Raw genomic sequence first — 9,507 nt, 5'->3', positions numbered from 1 at the left:
ACACACACACACACACACAATACAAAAACTTTTATTGTGAAACATCATACATACAGAGAAAAGAGCTTTTCTCCAAAATGTATAGCTCACACTCGTTTACCACACAGGATACACATATTTAACTGTCACACAAGCCGAGAAATAGAACACTGGCCACACTCCAGAAGACCCCTCCTGCCCCTCTCCAAACACTGCCTTCTCCTTTCTCCTCAAAGGTACTCACTGTCCTGACTTCCAACACCATATACTTTAACTGTTTTTTTCACTTTCTATAAATAGAGTCAACAGTATGCCTGCTTTTGTGTTTGTCTTTCTTTCCTCAACATTACGTTTGTGAAATTCAACTGTGTTGTTTCACAGAGCTGTGGTTTTAATACTTTCATTAGTGTGTAGTGTTCCCTTTTCTGACTACACTACAATTGATACATGTAGTCTATGATTGATGGACAGTGAGTTGTTTCAGTAAGGACTATTACATATAATGCTGCATGAACATTTTTGTAGATGTCTCAGGGTGCATATATGCAAACATTTTGGCTATATACTTAGGAGTGGAATTGCCTGTGGTTCACTTTTAGTAGGTGATACCAAGTGGCTTTCCAAAGATGGACTCCTCCACTAGGGTTATTGTTGGTTCACATTTTAGCCGATGCTGGGCGTTGTCAGTCTTTTTGATTATAGCCATCTTGTGGGTATGTAGTGATGTCTTATTATGGTTTTAATATGCATTTTCCTATTGACTAGTGTAGTTGACCAACTTTTTGCATGTATTATTGATCATTTGGATAGTCTCTTTAGTGAAGTGTCTGCTCTGAATCTTTTACTAATTTTGGATTGTTTGTGTTTTCTTTGTCAGTTTGTTGGAGTTCTTTATTATTAGTGTAGGCCATTTCGGAGTTGTATGTGCTGCAAATTTATATTCCCGCTACGGCTTGCCGTTTTAGTTTCTTAATGTTGTCTTTTTGATAATTTAATGTGGACAAATGTATCAGCTTTTCCCTTAATAGTATTTTTTAAATGCCACTTATGACTTTTTCCTAATTTGATGTTGTGAAGATATTTTATTACCCCCTAGAACAGTACTGTTTAATAAAAAATATGAAGCAAGCCACACATATAATTTAAAATTTTCTAGTAACTAATTAGAACAAAAAGGAACAGATAAAAATTAATATTTAAGGTTTTATTTAACCTAATATATCTAAATTGTTATCATTTCAGCATTTCATTATAAAAATTATTGAGATATTTTATTTTTTTTTATACTATGTTTAAAATCCAGTGCGAATTTTAATCTTAATAGCACATTTCAAATACTCAGTGGCCACTCATGACCAGAACAATTTTAGAAGATTTATTGTTTTTAATCTTTCACATTAGATCTCTGTTTTACCTGAAATCGATTTTTGAGTGTAGTGTAAGGTAGGTGTCCAGCTGAAGTTTTGTTCACATGAATATCCCTTTGACCCAGAACCAATGTACTGAAAAGATTGTCCTATCCCCACTGTCTTACTATGCTATTCTTGTCTTAAGGTAAGTGTCCACTCGTGTGAGTCTGTTTCTGGGCTCTTTTCCATACCAGTTGTCTATTTGTCTACATTTGCACCAGTACTACGCTATCTTAATTACTATAATCTTTGTAATAAGTTCTGATATTTAACAGGGAAATTGTTCCTACCAGTTCTTAAGAGAGTCTTGGCTTTTCTAGGCTCTTTCTCTTTCTTTATATATTATAATCAGCTTGTCCAGATCCCTAAAAATATATGTTAGAATTGTTATTTGGATTGCATTGAATCTACATATCATTTTGAGGAGAGCACTTTAATATGTCTTCTGTTCTTCTGATGGTCTTCTATCATCTGAGTTGGATCTAGACATGTCCTTGCCTTCTAAACTCTGCTACCAGCCACATTCTGAGAGAGAGAAGCTCAACCTTCAGAGCTTGGATGAGAACACAATAGAGGGCCCCTCTCTTTCTATGGGAGGCATTTCTCAAGGGCTTAAAGGCCCCGGAAAGGTTCTAGAATCCTGGGATGTAGAAAAATGGAGTCTTGGAGGAACCAGACCAAAAAACCTTTGAGTCTCCATCTATTTATAGTAGGGGCTTTCTTGCACACACTTTAACCCTGGGTAGGTCAATTGGACTTACCCTCCTAGAGATCAGATTAAATGCTTTCCACTCTTCACTCTTCTCTATCTTCTCTGTGACCGGTCTTGCCATTTGCTCTGTGGTCACAGGCCAAGTTCCATGGAGAAGCCAATTGCAAAGGGAGAAGCCTCTGCAGGCTGGCTGATCAGGCAGGAGAGGAAGGATCAAACTCTCTAGAAAAGGAAATTGCTAAAGAAGCCTCTGGAACCTGAGGAGGATTGATAAGATGAGGATGAAGGCAAAATGCAGATAGTATAAGATAACCAGAATCTGGTCATGGCTGAAAACACCTTCATGGAAAAGGGAGTCCTGTAATTAATAGAGCTTACCCTCCAAGCTGAATGAATGTTGGTTGTTCCATTATCATTGATTTCCTCTGTTTACCAGGTCAGGCTACTGGCAATCCACAGTCCTGGAAATTCTGAACTGCACCGGATTGTCCCACTAGTAGAAAAACCATCTCTCCAGGATGATATTTGTGAATCATCAGGTCTGGTTGGGATGGTTGGAGTGTTGGCAAGGACAAGGGTCCAAAGGACTAGAAAGGGGGCCTAGGAGGAGGTTTAGGGACGTAGATAGAAGGGTAACAGAAAGGGGAACCACGATGAATAGGGCGACTAGTGGATGGTCTAGGAGGAATAGAGGAAGAGCTGGTCAGGGAAACCTTTAAGGTAGGGCAGTGGGAATGGTTGGTACTAGTCAAAGAAGGGAAACTGGTAGGGCAGAAAGCTGAAAGAGGTGAGTGGCGCTGAGGAGTAAGCTGAGGGACACAAGGGTGAGGAGACAGGGAAGGAAGGTGGGTTGAATAACGAGAATGTAAAGGAAGAGGAGGTGAAGGCTGGGGTTGAGGTGAGGAAATTTGAGGTAGCTTTCTTTTCATTTTTCCAAATGGCATATGATTAGTTACTCATCTTGTTAAAATGAGTAATTGGACATAAGTTCTGATGTATCTGCAGTTATCTCATACACTGCCCCTTGCATCATCCCATGACATAATGCCCATTATGAAACGTACATATCCCTCCCTTTGGAGCAAGTCAGTAGGCCCTGCCAACCAGGGCAATGGTCCCAGTTTCTAAGTTGAAGAGTGATCATGGGAAATAATAAAGAGCAGAAGTGGGGCTGTAATATCAGTCTCTATTCCCTTTTGATAACATGTAGTTATGCCCCTTAGTTGACAAAGATTGATTAAAGGACTAGGATAGAGTTATGGGTTGGAACCTAAGAGAACCGATCTGAGGCAGGAATAGGCAAAATTTTCAAAGGACTTTCATATCATTTATATCACTCCATGAATACAGGGCAATCAGAGAGGAGATATTATGTCCATTTTACCGATGATACTGGAATCAGAGAGGAAGTATGTAGGAAGTCAGTGGGTGACACGAAATAAGTGTGACTAGGACATGAGCCAAAAATCAGAGAGTAGGGGGGTACATAAAGTGGCACAGAGGACTGACAGTCAGCATGACCCTTCCCAAGTTTCTGGACAGGATCCCATAGGGGTGCTTCATCTTTGTTGTTGTTATCACTTTGCCTCTAATTACTGCATGGAATATTTTTACCGTGCAACTTGTAAAACTGCAAACTTTTCATTGAATTTTTATCATAGCATGAATAATGCATTAAGTCCTGAAATGTCACAGTTGTACATCAAATGGTTTTACATAATGTATTCTTGCTGGAGTTTCAAGAAGCCAGCAATCCAGGGAAGCAGCAGAAAAGACAAAAGTGTGAAAGAAATTTCATACAAATTTGTTGTTACCCAGGAGAGATCAAATAAGTAGCAAAAGAATAAGTGGAAAGGAAAGATTGAGAAATGAAAGTGTTTTATCCATAAATAGGGAAAAAAGCAAAACTAGTACACTTGCCACTGTGGACAAGTGGGGAAAAAAACATAAGGTAGCCCAAACCAAACGTGATCTGAGTCAGAGAAAATGGAGAGGGAAATTAGAGACCTCATGAGAACAGGAACTGAATTTGAAACTGCAGTGAAATGGTTTACCATTTGGAACTATACTAAAAATATAACAATTTCAAGGACTATTGAGAACATTTTCAATCTTTTCTGATTGAACAATCTTGAAGTAGAAATATAACAACTATTAGAATTCTACCTTTGAAAGGTTTGTTTGTTGATGAGAGTGCTCATCCTTCTAGCATCCCTTTCTCTTAAATTTTGAGATTAGACCATGTTATGATAATCCAGCCAGATAGTGCTCAACCCCCTTATGGAACATCCTGTTAATTGTCTATCCAACAACTATTCTCCTGTTTTCCTTGCGAATAGAACCCTAATTTTATTTTCCCTCAGATATTGTAGTTTATCAAGGTCTCTCAGTCTCAAGGAGGATGAGCCTCATCCCAACTCCATGGAATTAATCATGATTGGCCTAAAGCAATCACGGCAATCCTACTCCCTTTAGCCAGGGCTTGATCTGGGGTTAAGCATATAATAATAGTTCCCCACTGCTGCTCTAACAAATGAGCACAAATTTCTTATTTCACAGTTCTGTAGGTCATTAGTTTGGGTTGGCTCACTTGGTTTCTCTCCCTGAGTTTTGTAAGGACAGAATCAAGGTGTCAGCTGGCTGGGCTCTTATCAAGATGCTCTGGGAAGGACCTGCTTCCAAGCTTATTCAGGTTGTTGGCAGAATCCAGTTCCTTGTGGTTGTAGGACTGAGCTCCCCATTTCCTAGCTAGCCATCAGCTAGGGGCTGCTCCTAGCTCATAGAAGCCTCTCTCTGGTCCTTGCGCATGGACTCTGAGTAATGGTGTGTTAAATCCTTCACATTTGGAATCTTTTTGACTTCTGCTTGATCTTTCTTGCTCCAGCCAGAGTGAATGTTCTGCTTTTAAGAATCTATGTGATTATTTGCGATCCTGGATAATTTTTTTTAAGGTCTGCAAACTTAATTATGTCTGCATATTTACAGGTTCCAAAGATTCGAGTGTGAATACTTTGGGGGGGGGGTCCATTATTCTACCTACAATAATATGCAACCAATGTGTGACCCAATTAACAAGGAGGAGTCCACTGGGAACTTCATTTCCTGGTTAAAAAGGTGGAGACTCTGCTCTTTTTTTTTTCAGCTAGACTCTAGAACAAAATGTCTGGAGCAGAAGTCACCTTGTAAACAGGAGACATCAAGAGTGAGGATAAAAAGTTAACATACCAAAGATGGTGGAGCAGAAGAATAAAAAGTACCTGGATTCTTGATGACATTTTTAAACAGCAGAACCAATGCCAGTGATTGCTTTAGCCTGATAGCTTGTCAGTTAAGGAAAAATAACTTAAGCGATCAGAGCAGTTTTCTGTCACTGGCAACTAAAAGTGATTCCAAGTGATACGTTGCTTCTAGCTTTAATTTCTGGAACTCTACTGTGGGACAAACCTCAAATTTTCTATGCTGTAAAATGTAGTGTTGGCTAATCTGATTAAATTAATTTATATTGTAATTCATTATAAATGTCTTAAGAGGTGGTGCCAATCTTAGCTTAACCTTGAGACTGTGCTCACGATTACAGAGTCTGGAAAGACAGTCCCAGGGTCAGCAAACTACAGCCCATAAGCCAGATTCTGCTGGCATAAGCCAAGAAAGCCAAGGAAAGTTTTTACATTTTTAAAGAGTTGTTAAAAAAAGAAAACCAAAAAAAGAATATGTGACCAGAGACCATATGTGGCTACAAAGCTGAAAATATTATCTGGTCCTTTACAGACAAATCTTGCCAATCTCTGCATCATCACACAGAGGACTCACTTATGAAGCTAAGACTAGGGTGTCACTAAGGAAAGAGTCATTAGGTCAGCGCCTAATACCTTTGAAAAATTATTATAGGTCACCATGTAAAGCTTTTGGCATAGATGAAGATGAATTCTGTCTTCAAATTAAGTTTCTTTTCAGTTCAACATTTATTAAATTTCTATTATTACAAGACTATGGAAGACACTGGAGTTATGTAATGAATAAAGTAAGGTCTTAATGAAGTTGAAAATCACTTCAAGGAGTCATCTTCTCTGAGAGAAAAGATAAAGGTTTGTATAAAAGGGACTGAATGCAAAATTTTAAATGTATCCACCTTTTTCTAAGACTGTGGAGGCAAGGATGGACAGTAGGTTGTTGGAAATTTGGGCTGCTGTAACTCAGGAGCAGGAGTAGAAAAGGCCACTTTATGTATGGTTGTTAATTATTACATCAATTCCAAAAAGTAAATGCTGTTTTGCAGTTTCTACTTCAGTTCATATTCTAATGACCATATTGTTTTCACGAAACCAAACTGCCCTCTAAACATGGAAGCCAGAGCTGAAGAAAGGGAAGTCAGTCCTGAAAATAAAGATTAGGGAAGATTCATAAATCTCTTTAAAACTCTGAGAGGCAGACAGGGAGACTATAGAATAAGGGACAAGACAGAAAATCTGAAGGATTACCTGCATTTAATTGTGGAAAGGAGGGAAGCTAGTGAAAAACTGAAAACAAGTGATCAGAATGTGTGAAGAGTTGTAGGAAAGAGGAGTTTCACCAAGGCTAAAAAAATTTATATATATAAATTTATACACATACATATATATGTGTATATATATGTGTATATATATGTGTACACACACACACACACATTTTAACTCCTACAGCACCTGGTATTCCTAGGTAGTCTCCCATCCAAGTACTAACCAGGTCCCACCCTGCTTAGCTTCCGAAATCAGATGAGATCCGGCACGTTCAGGGTGGCATGGCCGTAGAAGGCTAAGAAATTTAAGTGTTTTAAAAGCTTCAGTACCTTCAGGTAAGGTGGATAGAGATGAAATAATTGAATTTGGCCAACAGGAGATTAAAGAGTTTACATTATTGTCCAATTTGGTAGCCACTAACCGCATGCAGTTATTTAAATCTAAATTAATTAAAACTAAATAAAATTTAAAAAATTCAAAATTCAGTTCCTTAGTTATACTAACCATACTCGAAATGCTCAAAAGCGACATGCGCCTAGTGGCTAGGGTTTACTGGCCAAGACTCTTGGCGGAAAAAGAGTTAATATGGAGCTCTGGGAGGCGAAGGGGATTGTGGGAGCGCCGTTTGTCGCCCGGTAGACTCATGGGAAATGTAGTGCAATTTTTCTCCAACATGGCTGCGCCCAGGTGAGGGGATGTACGAGTAACCGCTGCAGCTCTCCGGGATAGATTGGAGAGGCTGGTGAAGGAGAAAGCACCCACGTGGCGAGGACCCAGCCTGAGTCTAGGCGGAGGTTTGTGGCACTTCTTACTGGCAGGCATGATGACCGCAAATGTTGCTCTCTCTTGTTGGCCTGTTCCGGTCTCTATTGGTTTCACCCGCATGAGGCTGAGAACCTAGAGAGGGGAGGAATGTCCCCAGCGGTGCTCTGGTGCGATCGTTGGGCAGTAGGGTGTTTATGCGTTGGTTGGTCCTGTCAGTGTTTGAGGTGCATGTATTTGTGTTCGGCACGGAAGCCCTGTGTCAGTCTTCTGTTTCCTTTGCAGACTGGCGGTTGGAACCTGAGAAGTGTTAGTCTGGCGCTTCTTGGGCTTTTCTGACCTGTGCCAATCCAGTGAAGAAAGAGCATTGCTAGTGGTCTGGTAGCTCACACAGCTGAATCTTCCTGTGCTCTAATTTGAGTAATCTCAGAGACCCATGGGCCAGTGTGAGCCTCTGGTTTTGATTTCGGTTAACGAATATTTACTGAGTAACAGCTGTATGCCAGGCACTAAAGTCTATGCCCTCAAGTAGATGACAGCCTTCTGAATGAACCCCACACAGAAACAGGGAATTATACCACAATGTGAAAACTGCAGAGACAGACATAATGCACCAGGTATTAATGAAAATATTGAAGAGGGCCACCAAACTCAGAATTCTGAAGAAGAGGTTTAGGAGGTAAGATGACAGGGTTAGTTAATAAATTTAGGCTCACTCAGTAAACGTTTATTGAGTGGCTACTAGGTGCTAGATCCTGTTCTAGGTGCTGAGTGCTACAGGGTGAACAACACAGACAAATCTCTACTTTCATTTAGCTTACTTTCTAGTAAATCAGAGGAGGAAGATGGGGAATAAACAAATTAACGAGGGCATAAAAATATAGAATAGGTGTTCAAAGAATTAAGACAGGGTGATACGATAAGTGATGGGGTCAATTTTTTTCTAATTTCAACTTTTTTCTTTTTAAATAGGTAATGCAATTTGAATAGCTACTAAAATAAAAAGTTACAAAAGAGGAACACTCCCTTCATTCCCTTACCAGTCTATCCATTTCCCCTTCCTGGAGGCAATCCATATCCCTAATTTCTTGTATGTCCTAGAGACTTATATGTATACCCTGTATTCCTGTGATGTACTTTATCATCAGGCCTCATTTGATAAGAATTTAAGTTCTTTGTGATTTTTGCTATAATTTAAGTATAATTTACATATAAACATAAGAACATTTGTCCATACTGCTTGTTGTTCAAGGAGGGTATGGACACACATACCCCTATTACCCCTTAGGGTAATATCCAGTTGGATATATTGGAGTTAAACTTATTAGCAGAGCATGTGTGATCTCTAAACTATTATTTTAAAGCTTGCCTAGGTTGGATGTGATTAGACTTGACTCAGCATGGCTAGTATTCTAGTAAATAGTGACCTCACTCCTGTAACATCCCATAACACTCTCATAACATGGCAAGGAGCATCCAAGCCTTTGTGCAACAGTAGGAATTCCTTGGCCAGGGAAGTGGCCTTGTTAAAGAAGGAGCACCTCCAGACCTCAGCAGCTGGTATCTGCTTTGTAGAGGTGAATCAGACCTGCCGGGCCAGTTCATTGCCAAGTCACTGGAATGGAGAACAAATGAGCCTCCAGAGCTATGTGGATTTGTGTTTCTTCATGTTTTTTCACATGATATTGCATGATTGAGGGGAGGAGAAAGGAAAGGGAATGTGACTCCCTTAGAAATGTGATTATGAAGCTCCATCTGCTGGTGCTGGACTATTAGTGTCAGAAAACACTTTCAAAAAGATGTATTCAACATCTTTCTCCTTCCACTTTGTAGTCTTTGCTCATGTGACATATTAAGAAAAAATTCTTAGCTCATTCATCCTTTGTTCTCTATTGCATACTGCAAAGTTGCCATTCCAAATATAATGACCTTGGAATGGAATGGCAATAACATAGTTTCTTCATGGTCCCTCAGCTTTTCTTTATTTTCCTAAACCATTCTGAACTGGTTTTTCTGGAAATTAACAGTAATAGTTAATACTAAATTTAGTAGTGGATATATTTAATCCTTTTAACAAAACTTTGAGGTGTGTCAAAGATTAACGCATCTGGAAATTAAAGTAGTGAAAATAGATTTTATTTAGTAACTA

The 9,507-nt window shown here is 39.3% G+C and overlaps 1 pseudogene; it reads right to left on the bottom strand.

The window, feature by feature from the left end:
• Window positions 1–6,770: 6,770 nt before the first annotated feature.
• Window positions 6,771–6,889, bottom strand: LOC112481069 (annotated as a pseudogene).
• Window positions 6,890–9,507: the final 2,618 nt, after the last annotated feature.

The sequence above is a fragment of the Pteropus alecto genome, unplaced genomic scaffold (assembly GCF_000325575.1).
Source record: "Pteropus alecto unplaced genomic scaffold, ASM32557v1 scaffold385, whole genome shotgun sequence".
NCBI classification, from domain to species: Eukaryota; Metazoa; Chordata; class Mammalia; order Chiroptera; family Pteropodidae; genus Pteropus; species Pteropus alecto.
Note: the sequence above shows the minus strand (reverse complement) of the source record. Positions and strands in the feature narration are given on the sequence as shown.